At 41.3% G+C, this 18,706-nt stretch overlaps 1 pseudogene; it reads left to right on the top strand.

The window, feature by feature from the left end:
• The first annotated feature begins 7,806 nt into the window (after positions 1-7,806).
• Positions 7,807-15,301, top strand: LOC123483175 (annotated as a pseudogene).
• The last annotated feature ends 3,405 nt before the right edge of the window (positions 15,302-18,706 follow it).

Raw genomic sequence — 18,706 nt, forward strand, 5'->3', positions numbered from 1 at the left:
TTGACGGACCACCATAACCTGGAGTACATCCGGGCAGCGAGGAGGCTGAACCCTCGGCAGGCTAGATGGAGTATGTTTTTGACCCGTTTCTCGTTTAAGATCACCTACATCCCTGGGTCACAAAACGGTAAGGCAGATGCGCTGTCTCGGCGGTATGACGGGGAGGAGAGGTCCGTGGAGCCCACTCCCATACTGCCGGAGTCGTGTCTAGTGGCACCGGTGGTGTGGGAGCTCGATTCTGAGCTCGAGCGGGCATTACGCACCGACCCTAGTCCACCACAATGCCCGGAGGGTCGGAGGTATGTTCCGCTCGAGTGTCGGGATCGATTGATCTATTGGGCTCACACGTCACCCTCCTCTGGACACCCGGGTATCGGCCGGACAGTGCACTGTCTTAGTGCCAAATATTGGTGGCCCACGTTGGCCAGGGATGTGAGGGTTTATGTTTCCTCCTGCTCGGTGTGCGCCCAGTGTAAGGCGCCTAGACATCTGCCTAGGGGTAAGTTACTGCCCCTGCCCGTTCCACAACGACCATGGTCCCACCTCTCGGTGGATTTTATAACTGACCTTCCCCTCTCTCAAGGGAATACTACCATCCTGGTCGTTGTGGACCGGTTCTCTAAGGCCTGTCGTTTGCTCCCCATGCCGGGTCTTCCTACGGCCCTGCAAACTGCCGAGGCACTGTTTACCCATGTGTTCCGGCACTACGGGGTACCCGAGGACATTGTGCCTGATCGGGGTCCCCAATTCACCTCCAGAGTCTGGAGAGCGTTTATGGAGCGGTTGGGGGTCTCGGTAAGCCTCACCTCGGGGTACCACCCGGAGAGTAATGGGCAGGTGGAACGTGTAAACCAGGATGTGGGTAGGTTTCTCAGAACATACTGCTGGGACCGGCCGGAGGAGTGGTCAAGGTACGTTCCCTGGGCCGAGATGGCCCAGAATTCCCTACGCCATTCCTCCACTAACCTAACTCCCTTTCAATGTGTGTTAGGTTACCAGCCGGTTCTGGCCCCCTGGCAGCAGAGCCAGATCGAGGCTCCTGCGGTGGATGAGTGCGGCGCTCGGAGGAGACTTGGAACGCTGCACACGTCCACCTGCAGCGGGCCCTCCGACGTCAGAAGGCGAGCGCTGATCTCCACCGCAGTGAGGCACCGGTGTACGCACCTGGTGATCGAGTCTGGCTCTCTACCAGAAACCTGCCCCTCCGCCTGCCCTGTCGGAAACTGGGTCGGCGGTTTGTAGGGCCATTTAAAGTCCTGAGAAGGTTGAACGAGGTATGTTATAGATTACAGTTACCAGTGGAATATAAGTGTATTAACCCCTCGTTCCATGTGTCCCTTCTCAGGCCGGTGGTAGCGGGCCCACTCCAAGAAAATGAGATTTTGGAGACTCCTCCGCCCCCGTTGGACATCGAGGGGGCACCGGCGTACACCGTGAGATCCATCTTGGATTCTAGACGTCGGAGGGGGGGTCTTCAGTATCTAGTGGAGTGGGAGGGGTACGGTCCGGAGGAGCGGTGCTGGGTGCCGAGGAGAGACATTTTGGACCCGTCGCTCCTGACGGAATTCCATCGGGGGTATCGGACGCGCCCTGCGCCGCGGCCCTCCGGGTCGTCCCCTAAGGCCGGAGTCGAGCGCGCGTCTGGAGCCGCGCGTCAAGGGGGGTACTGTCACGGTTTCGGCCGAGGCTGCCTCTCTCCCTTGTTCGGGCAGGCTTCGGCGTTCGTCGTCTCCGGAATTCTAGCTGCCACCGTTCTATGTTCTTTGTTTCCTGTTTGATTAGTTTTGTCTGTTAGCCACACCTGTCTAGTGTAAGGTCTCATTAAGCACCCTATTTAGTTTCCTTGTTGTTTGTATAGTGTTGTGTGTAATTGTTTTGTCATGTGTTTTGCGTACCAGAGTCATTATTGCCAGTACGCCATCGTTAGTGGTTTCCTCCGCTGTTAGGAGAGTTTTGCGCACTGTGTTTCGTGCGATAGTTTGTGGACGCCTGTGCGCGTCTGTTTGGCCTCCGGCCGCTTGTGGATTATTTTTTGTACATAGTAAAGTCTTGTTGGACTGTACCTCTGCTTCTGCGCCTGATTCCCCACCACACCATCACAACACCATTGACACCAGGTCTCAACCCAATTGAAGACAACCATCAACAAAACACTAAATTATGTAATTTATTGTGGAAGAATGATGTCACATCCCTTCAATAGAGTTCAAGACACTTTTTTTTTTACCTTGACAATAAACATTTTAATGAACCACAAACACTTGATGTTTAGGGATGGCACACACATAGGGAGACAGTTTGCGTTCCTTCTCACATATGCACCTAGGAAGATGCAGTGTTTCTCAACCTGTCATTTTACATAATGTTGCAAGACACATACCATCAAATGAATCCATAGACTTTTGTCCATATTTACAGAAGGCTGTCATTTCACAAATTGTTCCTATATTGAAAGGACATAGGGAAAATAAAGTCAAACATTTCAATACAAAATAATAAAAACAATCACAGCATTACTCAGTCTTAATGTATTTTAACCATATTAACCAGTTTAATCAAATTGTTTTCATTTGGAACACTAAATCAGAACTACATTTGGAGTTCCAGACACTTGTAGAATGTTTGCCAAGGCACATTGTAAGAGCTATAAAGAGAGAGGGAGTGGGAGAGAGAACAGGTAGAACCTGATATGGAAATGAGCAGAACAAACTAAAGGAACTTTCCACCACCGAATGATCATTCCAGACTCTACTTCTATTGAGAGACATATAAAAGGTAAGACGACGATTGTTATGATATTAATATAGTTGATGATATTGTTATGTGTATTCATATAGTTGATGATATTGTTATGATATTAATATAGTTGATGATATTGTTATGTGTAATAATATAGTTGATGATATTGTTATGTGTATTAATATAGTTGATGATATTGTTATGTGTATTCATATCGTTGATGATATTGTTATGTGTATTTGTATAGTTGATGATATTGTTATGTGTAGTCATATAGTTGATTATATTGTTATAGTGTTATAATAGGCCTACTCTCCTTAAAATGTTTTGGATATAAATTAGATGCGTGGGGTGAATTCGTTCTGTTTCCATCTGAGTGCCCCAGGGTGATCGCTCATACACTATCTAGAATCTAAAAGGGTTCTTTGGCTGTCCCCATAGGAGAACCCTTTGTAGAACCCTTTTTGGTCCTAGGTAGAACCCTTTTGAGTTCCATGAAGAATCCTTTCCACAGAGGGTTCTACCTGGAACCCAAAAGCGTTCTCCTGTGGGGACAGCCAGAGGACCCTTTTGGAACTCTTTTTTCTAAGAGTGTACTGTATCATAGGTCTATAGACTTCTCAAAACAGGCTTAAAACACAACAAGCAACAACATTTTCTCTTTCTAATCTACTGTTAACGCTTTTCACTCAGGAAGGCATGTTGTTTGAAAGAGAGACAAATAAATACTGTGGAAAGACCGTTTAGGTCACGTTGTACAGCGTTTGGAGTAAACTGTTTATGCAACATTTTAAAACTGTTGGCTGCGGAGTAAACTAATGAATACGACCCAGGTAGTAGCCTACAACTCGGCTGTTGATGCCTGCCTCATGCTGTAACCTGAACTTAGCCTGAGGGGTGTACTATGATGCCAGCTAGATATACTGGTTTTCTAAAGCTAGCTTCAGTTAGCTTCACATTCCAGCTCAGGCCTCACCCATAAGAATACACAGAGTGCTAGTCATCAGGAAGGTGCTCTCTCAGCAGAACAGTAGATATCTCAATGACTTGACATGTTCTGGTTGTGAATTCAGGCTACAAGGTGAGAATCCTGCCAGGAATGATTGTAAAGTGTGTAGAGAAATTAAATGTCTGGTGTAATTTTAGTCCAGTGAATGGAAGTAAAACACTCAGACCTAACAGTCGACTTCTACTGAGACAGGTACGTGTCAGTTTAATCATACAAAATGGAGCTAACTGAATGTGGGCAAGTCAAATTCAATATATCAATATTCAAGACTCAACCTTTGCAGAATCAGAATCACCTTTATTCGCCAAGTACATTTGCACATACATATGTAGGATCTTAATTTGAGCCAGTTTGCTACAGCAGGAAAATATTCCTGCAGCAACAGGAAATGTGAATTATTATGTGAATTATAATTAATGGACATTTTTGTAGCGGTTGATACATTTTTATTAAGCGAAACTCAAGTCTGGCATTTCTAACTGGAAATTACAAACTTCATAAGCCTTTTAAAACCTCAAATACACTACAAGTTTTACATTTCCTGCATTGCGGGAAAGTTATTCTGCAGTGGAGGGTGATCAAATTAAGATCCTACATCTGTACACATAATTCTACATGGTGATAGTGACAGACAACATTTAGAGACAGAAGACAGACAGAAGAGTTTACACAAATGTCTGTACAACATTATACACAACTAGGAAGAGTGAGCATAGAGCTATAAGATAATGAACAGTGATATACAGATATACAGTACAGTGGATATACAGTTGATATACAGATATACAGTACAGTGGGTATACAGTTGATATACAGATATACAGTACAGTGGGAATACAGTTGATATACAGATATACAGTACAGTGGGAATACAGTTGGTATACAGATATACAGTACAGTGGATATACAGTTGGTATACAGATATACAGTACAGTGGGAATACAGTTGGTATACAGATATACAGTACAGTGGGAATACAGTTGATATACAGATATACAGTACAGTGGGAATACAGTTGATATACAGATATACAGTGGGAATACAGTTGATATACAGATATACAGTAGAGTGGGAATACAGTTGATATACAGATATACAGTACAGTGGGAATACAGTTGGTATACAGATATACAGTACAGTGGGAATACAGTTGATATACGGTGGATGTCCACATATACAGTACCAGTATAAATATATCTAAGAGAGATGAACAGAGTGCTAATGCAGTATAGTGAAGTTATTTAGTGTACAGTTCAGAGATGGCTTGATGTGGTGTGCAGCATAGAGTGTATAGTCCTTTAGTCTCTATGGGCCAGATGGTAGTGTACAGTTCAGAGATGGCTTGATGTGGTGTGCAGCATAGAGTGTATAGTCCTTTAGTCTCTATGGGCCAGATGGTAGTGTACAGTTCAGAGATGGCTTGATGTGGTGTGCAGCATAGAGTGTATAGTCCTTTAGTCTCTATGGACCAGATGGTAGTGTACAGTTCAGAGATGGCTTGATGTGGTGAGCAGCATAGAGTGTATAGTCCTTTAGTCTCTATGGGCCAGATGGCCAGTTGGTGAGGGCTACAGCATGGGGAAATAAACTGTTCAGATGGGGGTCTATAACATCCAATCACATAGGTTTACAGCAGCTGACAGATGCAACGTCATTACTAATAATGCAAACTGCCTTGGTTTAGATAAAGACAAGCTCTGTACAGATGTAGGATCTTAATTTGATCACCCTGTTGCAGGATAACTAAAACTTGTAGTGTATTTGAGTGTATTTAAGCTTTAAAAAAGGTTTCTGAAGATGATCAATTGCACTTTTCTATTATAAAATTAATCATTCATTATAATCCACATAATAATTCAAATGTCCTGTTGCTGCAGGATTATTTTCCTGCTGTAGCAAACTGGCTCAAATTAAGATCCTACATCTGTAGCAATACACCTCTCTTTGATGTACATGGCTATATCAGGATTGACTTTTGACCATTTGACATCTTTTATTTACTGTTGTTTAGGCTGGTTGAATTAGTTGCCTATAAAAGCTACTTCATCTGCAAGAGAACAGGCGGCTGCACCAGCGACTGTAAGAAGTGATGTGATTTCCTCATATGAACGTGAAAGTAAGTGTGTAGCCTACACAGTTACACAATGGCTGTTGAAACTGTGGCACATATTTCTCGGTAACATTAGAAGTCGGATAAATGTGTTGATATGTAGGAAAGACGGGCAGACCCTGGTAAGTCTAGGCTAAACTACAAACTATTATAAGGTTAGGTCGACGTCAGACATTCAATAGTCAGAGTAGGTTTGAGCTATGATCACTTATCATGCTGACCAACCTGATGGTCTCCGTTTGAAATGGTGTGTAAAATACCATGCCTAGGCTACAAGCTCTGTCCTGCTACTGTTAGGTCTATAACGTTATGGGAACTGATCTGAACAGGTTTAGGCTGGTCATCTAGGATATGTAGGCTATAGCTGAGGTATAGACCTCCATCTGTATCAGGACTAGGCTCCTGCTACTGTTACTGTTATAACGTTATGGGAACTGATCTGAACAGGTTTAGGCTGGTCATCTAGGCTATAGCTGAGGTCAGTGGTGATTTTAGCATGTCAATCTTGGTGGGGCAAAACATAAATAAAGGGGGATGCATGCCAGCAAAGCCACTCCACAACACAACACTAAACAATACATTCATTGCACTATAACGGTGACAAACGGTGCCCACAAACTGTTAGGGCCTACATAAAGCAGAGTCCCAACAGCAGAGTCCTAACAGCAGAGTCCCAACAGCAGAGTCCCAACAGCAGAGTCCCAACAGCAGAGTCCCAACAGCAGAGTCCCAACAGCAGAGTCCCAACAGCAGAGTCCCAACAGCAGAGTCCCAACAGCAGAGTCCCAACAGCTGTCCTATCATTTCTCTTCATTATTTCTCTTCATATGACAAGGATTAAAAAGGGATTTGCCTGAAGATTGCCGACTTGATTCATGATGATGACTGCTGGCTAAGATTTTGAAAGTATGATGTTGACATGATCAGTCCAATCAAAGCTACTGTAGATATAATGTGATTTGAGGTCATTTTATCTGTGGCCAATGACCTTCTTGGATGGGCACTTCTAATGTAACTCTGTGGCTTGAATTTTCTAGCTCTACCCTTAGACTTGGCGGTGACGTAGTGTCCCCATGAGTGACAGAACACTGAGCCAATCACGAAGCAACGCTCTGTATTTTCTTCTGGCTTGCCCCGCCACCACAGAAAGCACTGAGCTAGGCTGAAACACCTGCATTTTGGAGCTGCCTTACTCAAGAAAACACAAAAGAGACCATGTTTGTATGCAGCTTTATTAACTCAATTATATATATATTTTTACATTGTTAGCAAACTGATATGTGACACGTATTAATGCCACAATAACATGCAAAACAGGAAAGGCCACCTGCCCTGAATGACGGGTCACCACTGGCTGAAGTATAGACCTTGATCTGCTTTACACAAAAAATTACTGTTATACATTATAACCTAGCCTACTTTAAATAATAAAAAATATCTTAATTGTTGCAAAAAACCTTTATGTATAGATCACTGACCCCCCCCCCCCCTCCCCCCTCCAGATCAATCAAGCCCGTTTTAGCCCTTCTGTCTACATTCTCAGATACGTTTAGAAAAGAACAGATTTAAATATAATAAATGACTGACTTTTAATTAATACAAATAAGTGTGAGACATGGCCTTGTGTTGCTGCACTGTCTATAACTACCTTAACAAACAGTGACTTATTATTATTATTATTATTGACAGTTAACATGGAGAAGAGATGTCACAACTACATATTCATGTGATTGCATTAAATCACCTGACTGTTTCGATATGTCTGTTAGTAAATGTTATATAAGAGATAATTCATAAATGATAACAATTGACATTCAATAATTAATGTGTTAACTACAGCCAACATGTTGGATCTCTGTTTAGGGGTCAGTTCTCTAAAATGAGTCTTTCTGGGGAGAGAGAGGAGGGGGGCCCTGCCTCTAAAATGAGTCTCTCTGGGGAACATGACACCAAAGCTAAGAGGTGAGATGACAATTTTGTTTAAGAATTATTAAGAGTTTATTTCCTAAATGCTATTTCCACAATTTTTCACATGAGTTTTTAATCAGACATGGTTGCTAATGGGTACCTTCAATATTACTGTTCTCAGATGTTTAATTAATAGATTTTAGATGTAGATAATTATTATTATTTTTATTGCAAAACGCTATATATCCATTGTTTAGCTGAAATTGAATGTTCGTATCCTGTATATTTGACTGTATTATCTGGTTGTCTCAGCTAGCTATCTTAAGATGAATGCACTTACTGTAAATCGCTCTGGGTAAGAGCATCTGCTAAACAGGTGGGGCTCTGCCCTGAATGACAGGTCACCACTGCTCCAAAGCAATTACATGTTGCACAGGAACCACTGACTCGCTGCATGTTTCTATTATCAAGACACCTGCTGGTACCTCTTAACTGGTTAGTACAGCTCATGAGGTGTCCTAAATATCTGCCAACTAGGTGGGAAACTTATGAATAAAGAGGCTTCATGCATAGCTTTAATTTATACCCATAAGAGTAGGACTAAAACGGCTTTATTCTCAGCACTTATACGACACATTTTCTACTCTGAGACGCTTTTTGGATATGGGCCCAGATCTCAAAACATTGTTTTAAAAAACGAATCATTTTGTTTTACATAATAAAAAATGAATATTACTAATGTACCCGACTGTAAAGACTTGGTTTAGTTTATTGTGTGGCAGTGCTCATGTCCGCGTTCTGGAACTGTCCGCGTCCCCGTACAGAACTGTCCGCGTCCACGTACGGTTTGGCGCCAAGCATATTGTCCAGTTACGCGCAGAGTGGTCTGAGGTTATGTTGGGGAACAACGACGGAGTTCTTTACAGTGTTGAGACGCCGAAGTTTATTGTTCAATTTGCTTTTTTTGCGTAATGGTCAGTGACAGTATGAGTGTAGCCAGATCCTTTTCACTCGCTAGTCTTGTTTAATTGTGTGGTTCAACGGGTTCGTCATCATCCTCGAGGGACAGACGAACGACCTGCTAGCTAGCCAAGCTAGTCGGTACAGCTAGCTAAGCTAGCTACTCTTTACCAGCAGCATCCTAGTTATCCTAGCTACCACTACATCATCACCGGCTGCCTGCATTTCTTGTGGACCGATGGAGCTCCCGGGTTGTTTCTTCCACCTGTTAAATACCGTGGAGGGCTTCTCCCTCTCTCGTTGATGGATTCTGGCCTACGCTCCCTCTGTCCGGTTCTCCTCTCTTCACTAGATGGACGGTAACTTTAGTGTTTAACCCCTCTTGAGTCCAAGGACCTAACTTTTGAATATTATTTTTTCGGGGCGCATCAAGTAGGCTGGACACATTATATTTTTAACAACGTTTATTACTGATAAAATTAGTTCATTGCATCCGCCATGGAGCCCAGTTTCATAATATTACCTTATGTCACTAGCTATGAAGTAATCTCGAAACAACAGGCCTTATGTTTGGGCATTTTTGACCCTACCAGCTCCTATTAGTTCTATTGAGCTCCGTGACACCGACTCGCCTTCAGAACATTCTATTCCCAGCCCATTGTTCTGCGTCACAATAACAGCTTCACTATTGTTATCAATGAGACCTGCCTGCGTTAACCCTGTAGGTTTACCTCAGGTAACTTATTATTAACAAGGTTATGGCTACTTGGTGAGCGTTAACCCTGTAGGTTTACCTCAGGTAACTTATTATTAACAAGGTTACGGCTACTTGGTGAGCGTTAACCCTGTAGGTTTACCTCAGGTAACTTATTATTAACAAGGTTACGGCTACTTGGTGAGCGTTAACCCTGTAGGTTTACCTCAGGTAATTTATTATTAACAAGGTTATGAATGCTGTGCAGGTTCACTGAGTTGCAAACCAAATGGGTATAATGGGGTGATTGTTGTCTAATCAGGTGGTCTAGCTAATGGATTTGTAGATCTGACGCAGTTGCTATCTCAGATTATGAGCCTAGCAAGTGTCATGAAGTGTCAGGTCTCCCGAGTGGTGCAGTGGTCTAAGGTGCCACTAGAGATCCTTGTTGTCGTAGCCGGCCGCGACCGGGAAACCCGTGGGTTCGCTTCCCACTGTAGGCCAGTATGAAAAAAAATATATATAATGTATGCACTCACTAACTGTAAGTCGCTCTGGATAAGAGCGTCTGCTAAATGACGTAAATGTAATGAGTGAGTTATGTAGTACCCACATACGGCCACAAGGAGGAGCAAGAGTGCCATAAACCCATACTGTTTTTTGCCATATAAACCCTAAACCTAACAATCAATCAAATGTATTTATAAAGCCCTTTTTACACCAGCAGATGTCACAAAGTGCTATACAGAAACTCTTACCCTACTTATAACCTATTTTAGCCGTAACCCTAACCCCTAATTCTTGGGTAGAGTAGCCTAGAACATTTTTAGAAACTATTTTAGTAATAATATTATCTTAGTAAATACAATTATAGTATTAAATAGTGTTTTGATTATTTTGTTGTTATTTTATTATATGTATAATTGCAAAACAGAACACTTGATAAATAAGACACATTTGTTTTATTTTTCAAATGTGGTTTGAATTGGGTGACCTAGTAACCTCTGTGTGAAGGTCCAGCAATTGGCGTGGGGCAGGTTTGAGACTGATCTAATACACTTTATTTCTCAGCTGCCTCACCAATGTCTGTACGTGAATTAATAACTTTTTATTGCTAAATATTCCCAATAGATTGCAGCATAAGACCACAAAGCATCAGTTATAGGCTACAAGCAGCAATATGACATAAAATAGCATGCAACCAAATACTATATGTCCCATGATTTTCTAAAATGGTCACTCATTACTTTAATTAGCTATATATCTCGTATTAGGCCTGTGATGCTTTTGGAAGAGCAATTAAATAGTGACTATAGCAGGTGTTGAACCCCTGGTAAATAATCACTAGTCAGATGCTCCAACCTCAACTCTAATATACATGCATTTTTAAATATCTAATATTGCGATTAAACAACCTCGGAATAGAAAAGACAAGAGTGCGTCTTCCAGCCCACCAATAAATTACATTATTCAACCCTCCCGGTTAGCAAATGTACCTCAACATGCCCCTCGCTTGTGCTAGAAGGCAGAGTGCTCGCTGCTGGTTGATGAATCTGACAATGAATGTACTAGGAAAATACGTTTTTCTCGACCAGAGGTGACTAAATTAATGTTCAGGCTTATTGATAATCGTTATAGTAATGAAGTATGATTTCAAAACATGAGCATAAAACAGGTAATAATAAACATGAATCATCATTATATTACTTCACAGTAATCTGTTAAATGCTTCTTCAGTCGTTCCTCTTGCGTTAGCAGTGTGGAAAGGGACAGTAAAAAGGGTGTGCAGGAGTTTTCCTGTGAGGGGGAGTGGTGGTGTATCCAGGGAGAAAACTAAACTAACCTTCTGAAATGTCATTCATGGTCTTACGCTACCATCTATTGGAATTATTTAGCAACTGCAGTAGTACTGAATAAACTATATCCATACTAAAGTAGTAATTACTCAGAATTTCAAAATTTGACATTTTCTAGTTAATTCTACCACTTACAACCATAACATATCAATTTATAGCATAACAAACAATGAAACTGACATAAACCAAAAACACCATACATTTAGTTAACTATATATATTTAAAAAACTATTTATTTAGATGGGTGACATTATCTGCCAAAGTAACACCACTGTAGATAAAGAAGAGCTCCAGTAATTGTACCAAAACTTTCAAAGGCCATTTTCTCAAAATTGAGGTCACACGTTTATCATCTTTCAAAGCAGAATTACTTTCCCATTGTTCCTCAACTGTAGTGTATTATATACCTTTTTCTAGCTGAGTCTGTACTTTTATCCAATGTAAAAAAACACAATTTCAAATTTTGCTAAATAAAATCGAATCGAGTCGGTCGGCCACATTTGACTGTGTAAAACCTAGCAGTACTACTTATTTCTCTGAGAGTGAGGCAGATATATATATTATTACAGTGTAAAACCTAGTAGTACTACTTATTTCTCTGAGAGTGAGGCATATATATATATTATTACTGTGTAAAACCTAGTAGTACTACTTATTTCTCTGTGAGTGAGGCAGATATATAGCATTTTGCAAAAAAACATGATTATTTGTCTCTCTGAAATGAAACCATCAAGTGATAGATTTTAAACAAATACATGTCTGTCATTGAACAATCCCATACCACGATTAGCTACTGAAAACACACACCAATCTCTTTCATAATTTCTTCAAACAATAAAAGCTAATTTACGAACATTTCTGAAAATGGATATATAGCGTTTTGGAATGAAACTCTTCTTATGTTTCCCCATCTGAACTCGGAGTAGATGAGAGACGTAATGTTTTTCTCTGTTGTATCGAAGCCCAATCAAGCAGAAGAGACCAGCCTCCCCTGTACCCAGCTGTGTGTCCATGAAGAGTGACATGTCTATGAATCAACCTATACAGTTTAGAGAGGGAGACTTTTCTAGTGAACAAAGGTAAGAAGAACTCATGGGTCATGGTCAGTGAGTTAAACAACACTGTCTTTAGTAATTTCTCCTCTCCCATTTTACCATTTATTTTTGTTGTTTTCATAATCCATAGGCTAGTCCTTTTTAGTCCTAAAACAAACCAACACTACATTCCCTCCCTGTGTGTGTGTGTGTGTGTGTGTGTGTGTGTGTGTGTGTGTGTGTGTGTGTGTGTGTGTGTGTGTACTCCCTGGATGAGGAGATGTAATCTCATGTTTTTTCTACAGAAACCAACAGGAGAGATCAGAGTCAGAGATGTTCAGTAGTCAGTCTTCCCTGAACCATCAAACAGACCTGGCCTCCATATTCAGTGTATGTGGTCCTGTTATGTACATTTGTTTTTGTTTACCTCAAGTAAAGTTAATCTGTCAATCATTCATTAATGTGTTATTGAGAAAGCATTTAGTCTCTTGCTAAACTTATTTACTTGATTTATTTCAGTTGCTTGAAGAGAATATTATGACATTTGTGAAGAACGAGCTGAAGATGTTCAAGAGGATTCTTAGTCCAGAACTCCCAGAAGGCTTTGAGAGTCAGAAGCAGGATAAGGAAGTGGTGGATGCTGAAGATGAGAAGCAGGAGAGCAGTGCCAGAGAGGGGGCTCTGAAGATCACACTGCACGTCCTGAGGAAAATGAACCAGAAGGAGCTTGCTGACACACTGGAGAAAAGTAAGAGCTGTCTGCCTCATGTTGAATGCTGTTTTAGAACATTTAAAAGCTGTAGCTAAAGTACAGCTAAAGTAGCTGTGTAACTAAATGATATTGTAGCAGCCTTAACACAACACCTAGTGACCTCATCAAGTAGCAGCAGGGATGTGTTGTGTTGATTAAGAGAGAGAGAGAGAGAGAGAGAGAGAGAGAGAGAGAGAGAGAGAGAGAGAGAGAGAGAGAGAGAGAGAGAGAGAGAGAGAGAGAGAGAGAGAGAGAGAATACCAATAATAATATAATCAGTCACACTAGTCTGTAATGCATTATGAAAACATTTACACATTTATAAAGTCAGTTAAGCGAAAAAAATATTATAATTTAAAATTTTATAACAGTCCTAGAATACTGTAGGCATTAAAACAGATGTAATATTTATATCCTCTGTGTTATTTCTTCATTCAGATGAGCTTGCTGTGATTTGCCAACGTGAACTCAAATCTAATCTAAAGAAGAAGTTTCAATGTGTATTTGAGGGGATCGCTAAACAAGGAAACCCAGCACTTCTCAATAAGATCTACACAGAGCTCTACATCACAGAGGGTGGAACAGGAGAGGTCAATAATGAACATGAGCTGAGACAGATTGAGACAACAACCAGGAAACAAGCAAGACCAGAGACTGCAGTCAAATGTAACGACATCTTCAAACCCTTAACTGGACAAGACAAACTTATCAGAACTGTGCTGACAAAGGGAGTCGCTGGCATTGGAAAAACAGTCTCTGTGCAGAAGTTCATTCTGGACTGGGCTGAAGGAAAAGCAAATCAGGAGGTCCAATTTGTATTTTCATTCCCTTTCCGGGAGCTGAATTTGATGAAAAAGGAAAAACTAACTTTGATTGAACTTCTCAATCACTTCTCAATCGAAACCAAAGAATCAAGGATCTCCAACTACGACAAGTACAAAGTTCTGTTCATCTTTGATGGTCTGGATGAGTGCCGACTGCCCCTAGACTTCCAGAAGAACAAGATCTGTTGTGACGTCACAAAGTCAACCTCAGTGGATGTTCTGCTGACAAATCTCATCAAGGGAAATCTGCTTCCCTCTGCTCTCCTCTGGATAACTACCCGACCTGCAGCAGCCAATAAGATCCCTTCAGGGTTTGTTGACTAGGTGACAGAGGTACGAGGGTTCAATGACCCACAGAAGGAGGAGTACTTCAGGAAGAGATTTAGTGATTCAGAGGACCTGGCCAGCAGAATCATCTCACACATAAAGACATCAAGGAGCCTCCACATCATGTGCCACATTCCAGTCTTCTGTTGGATTTCTGCAATAGTCCTTGAACACATGTTGAGTACAGACCAGAGAGAAGAGATGCCCAAGACTCTGACTGAGATGTACTCACACCTTGTGGAGTTTCATACCGAACAGAAGAATGAAAAGTATCTTGGGAAAGAAGAGACAGGTCCACACTGGAATAAAGAGATCATTCTGTCACTGGGAAAACTGGCTTTTCAACAGCTTGTGAATGGCAATCTGATTTTCTATGAAGAAGACCTGAAAGAGGCTGGCATTGATGTCAATGAAGCCTCAGTGTACTCAGGATTGTGCACACAGCTCTTTAAAGAGGAATGTGTGCTGTACCAGGACAAGGTGTACTGCTTCGTGCATCTGAGCATTCAGGAGTTTCTGGCTGCTGTATATGTGTTCCTCTCATTCATCAACAACAATGAGAATCTAATGGATGAACCTCAATCAACGGCCAGCAACTTTTTTGCACTGTTCAGAGACAAGCCTGAAGTTACTTTCTACAAGAGTGCTGTGGATAAAGCCTTACAAAGTGAGACAGGAAACCTGGACCTGTTCCTCCGCTTCCTTCTGGGCCTCTCACTGGAGTCCAATCAGAAGCACTTACGAGGTCTACTGACAAAGACAAGAAGCAGCTCACAGAGCCATGAAGAAACAGTCAAGTACATCAAGGAGAAGATCAGGGAGAATCCCTCTCCAGAGAGGTGCATCAATCTGTTCCACTGTCTGAATGAACTGAATGACCATTCTCTAGTGGAGGAGATCCAAAGCTACCTGAGATCAGGAAGTCTCTCAGAAGAAGAACTGTCACCTGCACAGTGGTCAGCTCTGGTCTTTGTGTTGCTGACTTCAGAAAAGGAGCTGGATGTGTTTGACCCAAATAAATACTCCAGATCAGAGGAAGGTCTTCTGAGGCTGCTGCCAGTGGTCAAAGCCTCCAGAGCTGCTCTGTGAGTACATAAAATGACATTTAAGTACTAATCATCAGGAAGAAATATTCAGTTTAGAGAAATATATGTATTATTGAAAAACATATTGAATCAATGCATTGGTGTTCACATTAGTCTAACAATATGACCATACAATTCTAGAAGACGGAAGATGAATCTATATGTTGTTTAAGAGAATAAACCAAATGCATCTGCTATTGTCCTTCTACACTACTGGTGTTAAATTAACAGTGTGTTTGTGAAATCATGATGATCTCTTTGCAGGCTGTCATTCTGTGGACTCACAGAGGAAGGCTGTGCTTCTCTGGTCTCAGCTCTGAAGTCAAACCCCTCACACCTGAGAGAGCTGGATCTGAGTAACAATGTCATGAAGGATACAGGAGTGAAGCTGCTCTCTGCTGGACTGGGGAATCTCCACTGTAAACTGGAGACTCTGAGGTCAGTATTCCTGTAGTTGGTCAACAAGTGATAACTGTTCACCAGATCCACGTGTGTTTACCAGGCACACATAGTCCACACCATATGTGTTTGGACAGTGAAGCTTACAGTTTTACATTTGGTGCTATGCTCCAGCAATTTGGATTTCAGATTGAATGTTTCATTATAGAATGTCAACTTTTATTTGATGTTAATGGTGAGAGGTTAGCATGTTTTGTTGTAGCCTCTGTAACTTTCTCACTCATTATTATTCATGATTCATTCATGATCTTTCTCAATCATGGCATCATTAGGATTCATTCAGTAGTGTTTAGAAACATGTTATCTACTCACAGAAAGAAAATTACTCAACACCAAAGAATAGCAGTGTGGTTTTAATATGATTTGACTCTTTACAGGCTGTCAGGCTGTCTAGTCACAGAGGAAGGCTGTGCTTCTCTGGTCTCAGCTCTGAAGTCAAACCCCTCACACCTGAGAGAGCTGGATCTGAGTAACAATGACCTGAAGGATTCAGGAGTGAAGCTGCTCTCTGCTGGACTGGGGAATCCCCACTGTAAACTGGAGACTCTGAGGTCAGTATTCTTGTATCACTCAATGAACACACACTCATTGCACACACACACACACAATGATTAATTTAGTAGTGTTTAGAAACATGTTATCTACTGTTAATAATGATACATTAATTCATGTATATACAGTACCAGTCAAAGGTTTGGACACACCTACTCATTCAAGGGTTTGTCTTAATTTTTTCCATTGTAGAATAACAGTGAAGACATCAAAACTATGGAATAACAAATATGGAATAATGTAGTAGCCAAAAAAGTGTTAAACAAATGAAAATATATTTTATATTTGAAATTCTTCAAAAAGCCACCCTTTGTCTTGATGACAGCTTTGCACACTCTTGGCATTCTCTCAACCAGCTTCACCTGGAATGCAGTTCCCACATATGCTGAGCACTTGTTGGCTGCTTTTCCTTCACTCTGCCGTCCGACTCATCCCAAACCATCTCAATTGGGTTGAGGTCGGGTGATTATGGAGGCCAGGTCATCTGATGCAGCACTCAATCCCTCTCCTTACACAGTCTGGAAGTGTGTTGGGTCATTGTCCTGTTGAAAAACAAATGATAGACCCACTAAGCCCAAATTAGATGGGATGGCGTATCGCTGCAGAATGCTGTGGTAGCCATGCTGGTTAAGTGTGCCTTGAATTCTAAATAAATCACAGACAGTGTCACCAGCAAAGCACCCCCACACCATAACACCTCCTCCTCCATGCTTTACGGTGGGAACTACACATGCCGAGATCATCCGTTCACCCACACCGCTTCTCACAAAGAAACGGCGGTTGGAACCAAAAATCTCAAATTTGGACTCCAGGCCAAAGGACAAATGTCCACCTGTGTAATGTCCATTGCTCGTGATTCTTGGCCCAAGCAGGTCTCTTCTTATTATTTGTGTCCTTTAGTAGTGGTTTCTTTGCAGCAATTCAACCATGAAAGCCTGATTCACACAGTCACCTCTGAACAGTTGATGTTGAGCTGTGACTTGAACTCTGTGAAGAATTTATTTGGGCTGCAATTTCTGAGGCTGGTAACTCTGATGAACGTATCCTCTGCAGCAGAGGTAACTTTGGGTCTTCCATTCCTGTGGCGGTCCTCATGAGAGCCAGTTTCATCATAGCGCTTGATGTTTTTTGCGACTGCACTTTAAGAAACTTTCAAAGTTGTTGAAATGTTCCGTATTGACTGGCCGTCATGTCTTAAAGTAATGATGGACTGTCATTTCTCTTTGCTTATTTGAGCTGTTCTTGCCATAATATGGACTTGGTCTTTTACCAAATAGGGGGATCTTCTGTATACCCCCCTACCTTATCACAACACAACTGATTGGCTCAAACACATTAAGAAGGAAATAAATTCAACAAATTAACTTTTAAGAAGGCACACCTGTTAATTGAAATGCATTCCAGGTGACTACCTCATGAAGCTGGTTGAGAGAATGCCAAGAGTGTGCAATGCTGTCATCAAGGCAAAGGGTGGCTGTTTGAAGAATCTCAAATATATAATATATTTGGATTAATTTAACACTTTTTTGGTTACTACATGATTCCATATGTGTTATTTCATAGTTTTGATGTCTTCACTATTATTCTACAATGTAAAAAATAGTAAAAATAAAGAAAAACCCTTGAATGTGTAGGTGTGTTCAAACTTTTGACTGGTAGTAGTGTGTATATATACATATATGAATAGATATGGCAGGTTTCAGGACTCTGATGTATCTGAAATTGTTGAAAGAATATATTTTCACACCAAAGAATAGCAGTGTGATTTTAATATGATTGTACTTTTGCAGGCTGTCACGCTGTCTAGTCACAGAGGAAGGCTGTGCTTCTCTGGTCTCAGCTCTGAAGTCAAACCCCTCACACCTGAGAGAGCTGGACCTGAGTAACAACGACCTGAAGGATTCAGGAGTGAAGCTGCTCTCTGCTGGACTGGGGAATCCCCACTGTAAACTGGAGACTCTGAGGTCAGTATTCCTGTAGTTGGTCAACAAGTGATAACTGTTCACCAGATCCACATGTGTTTACCAGGCACACATAGTCCACACCATATGTGTTTAGACAGTGAAGCTTACAGTTTTACATTTGGTGCTATGCTCCAGCATTTTGGATTTGAGATAGAATGTTTCATATTACGTGACAGTACAGAATGTCACCTTTTATTTGAGAGTATTTTCAGACATATCTGTGTTACTGTTTAAAAAAGAAATGAAGCACTTTACGTATCTAGTTCTCCCATTTGAAAAAGTCTTAATAATTTGGACATATTCACTTATATTGTATTAAAGTAGTCATAAGTTTAGTATTTGGTCCCATATTCCTTACCTGCAGTGATTACATCAAGCTTGTGGTTCTACAAACTTGTTGAATACATTTGCAGTTTGTCTTGGTTTTGTTATAG

The sequence above is a fragment of the Coregonus clupeaformis genome, unplaced genomic scaffold (assembly GCF_020615455.1).
Source record: "Coregonus clupeaformis isolate EN_2021a unplaced genomic scaffold, ASM2061545v1 scaf0040, whole genome shotgun sequence".
Lineage (NCBI taxonomy): Eukaryota > Metazoa > Chordata > Actinopteri > Salmoniformes > Salmonidae > Coregonus > Coregonus clupeaformis.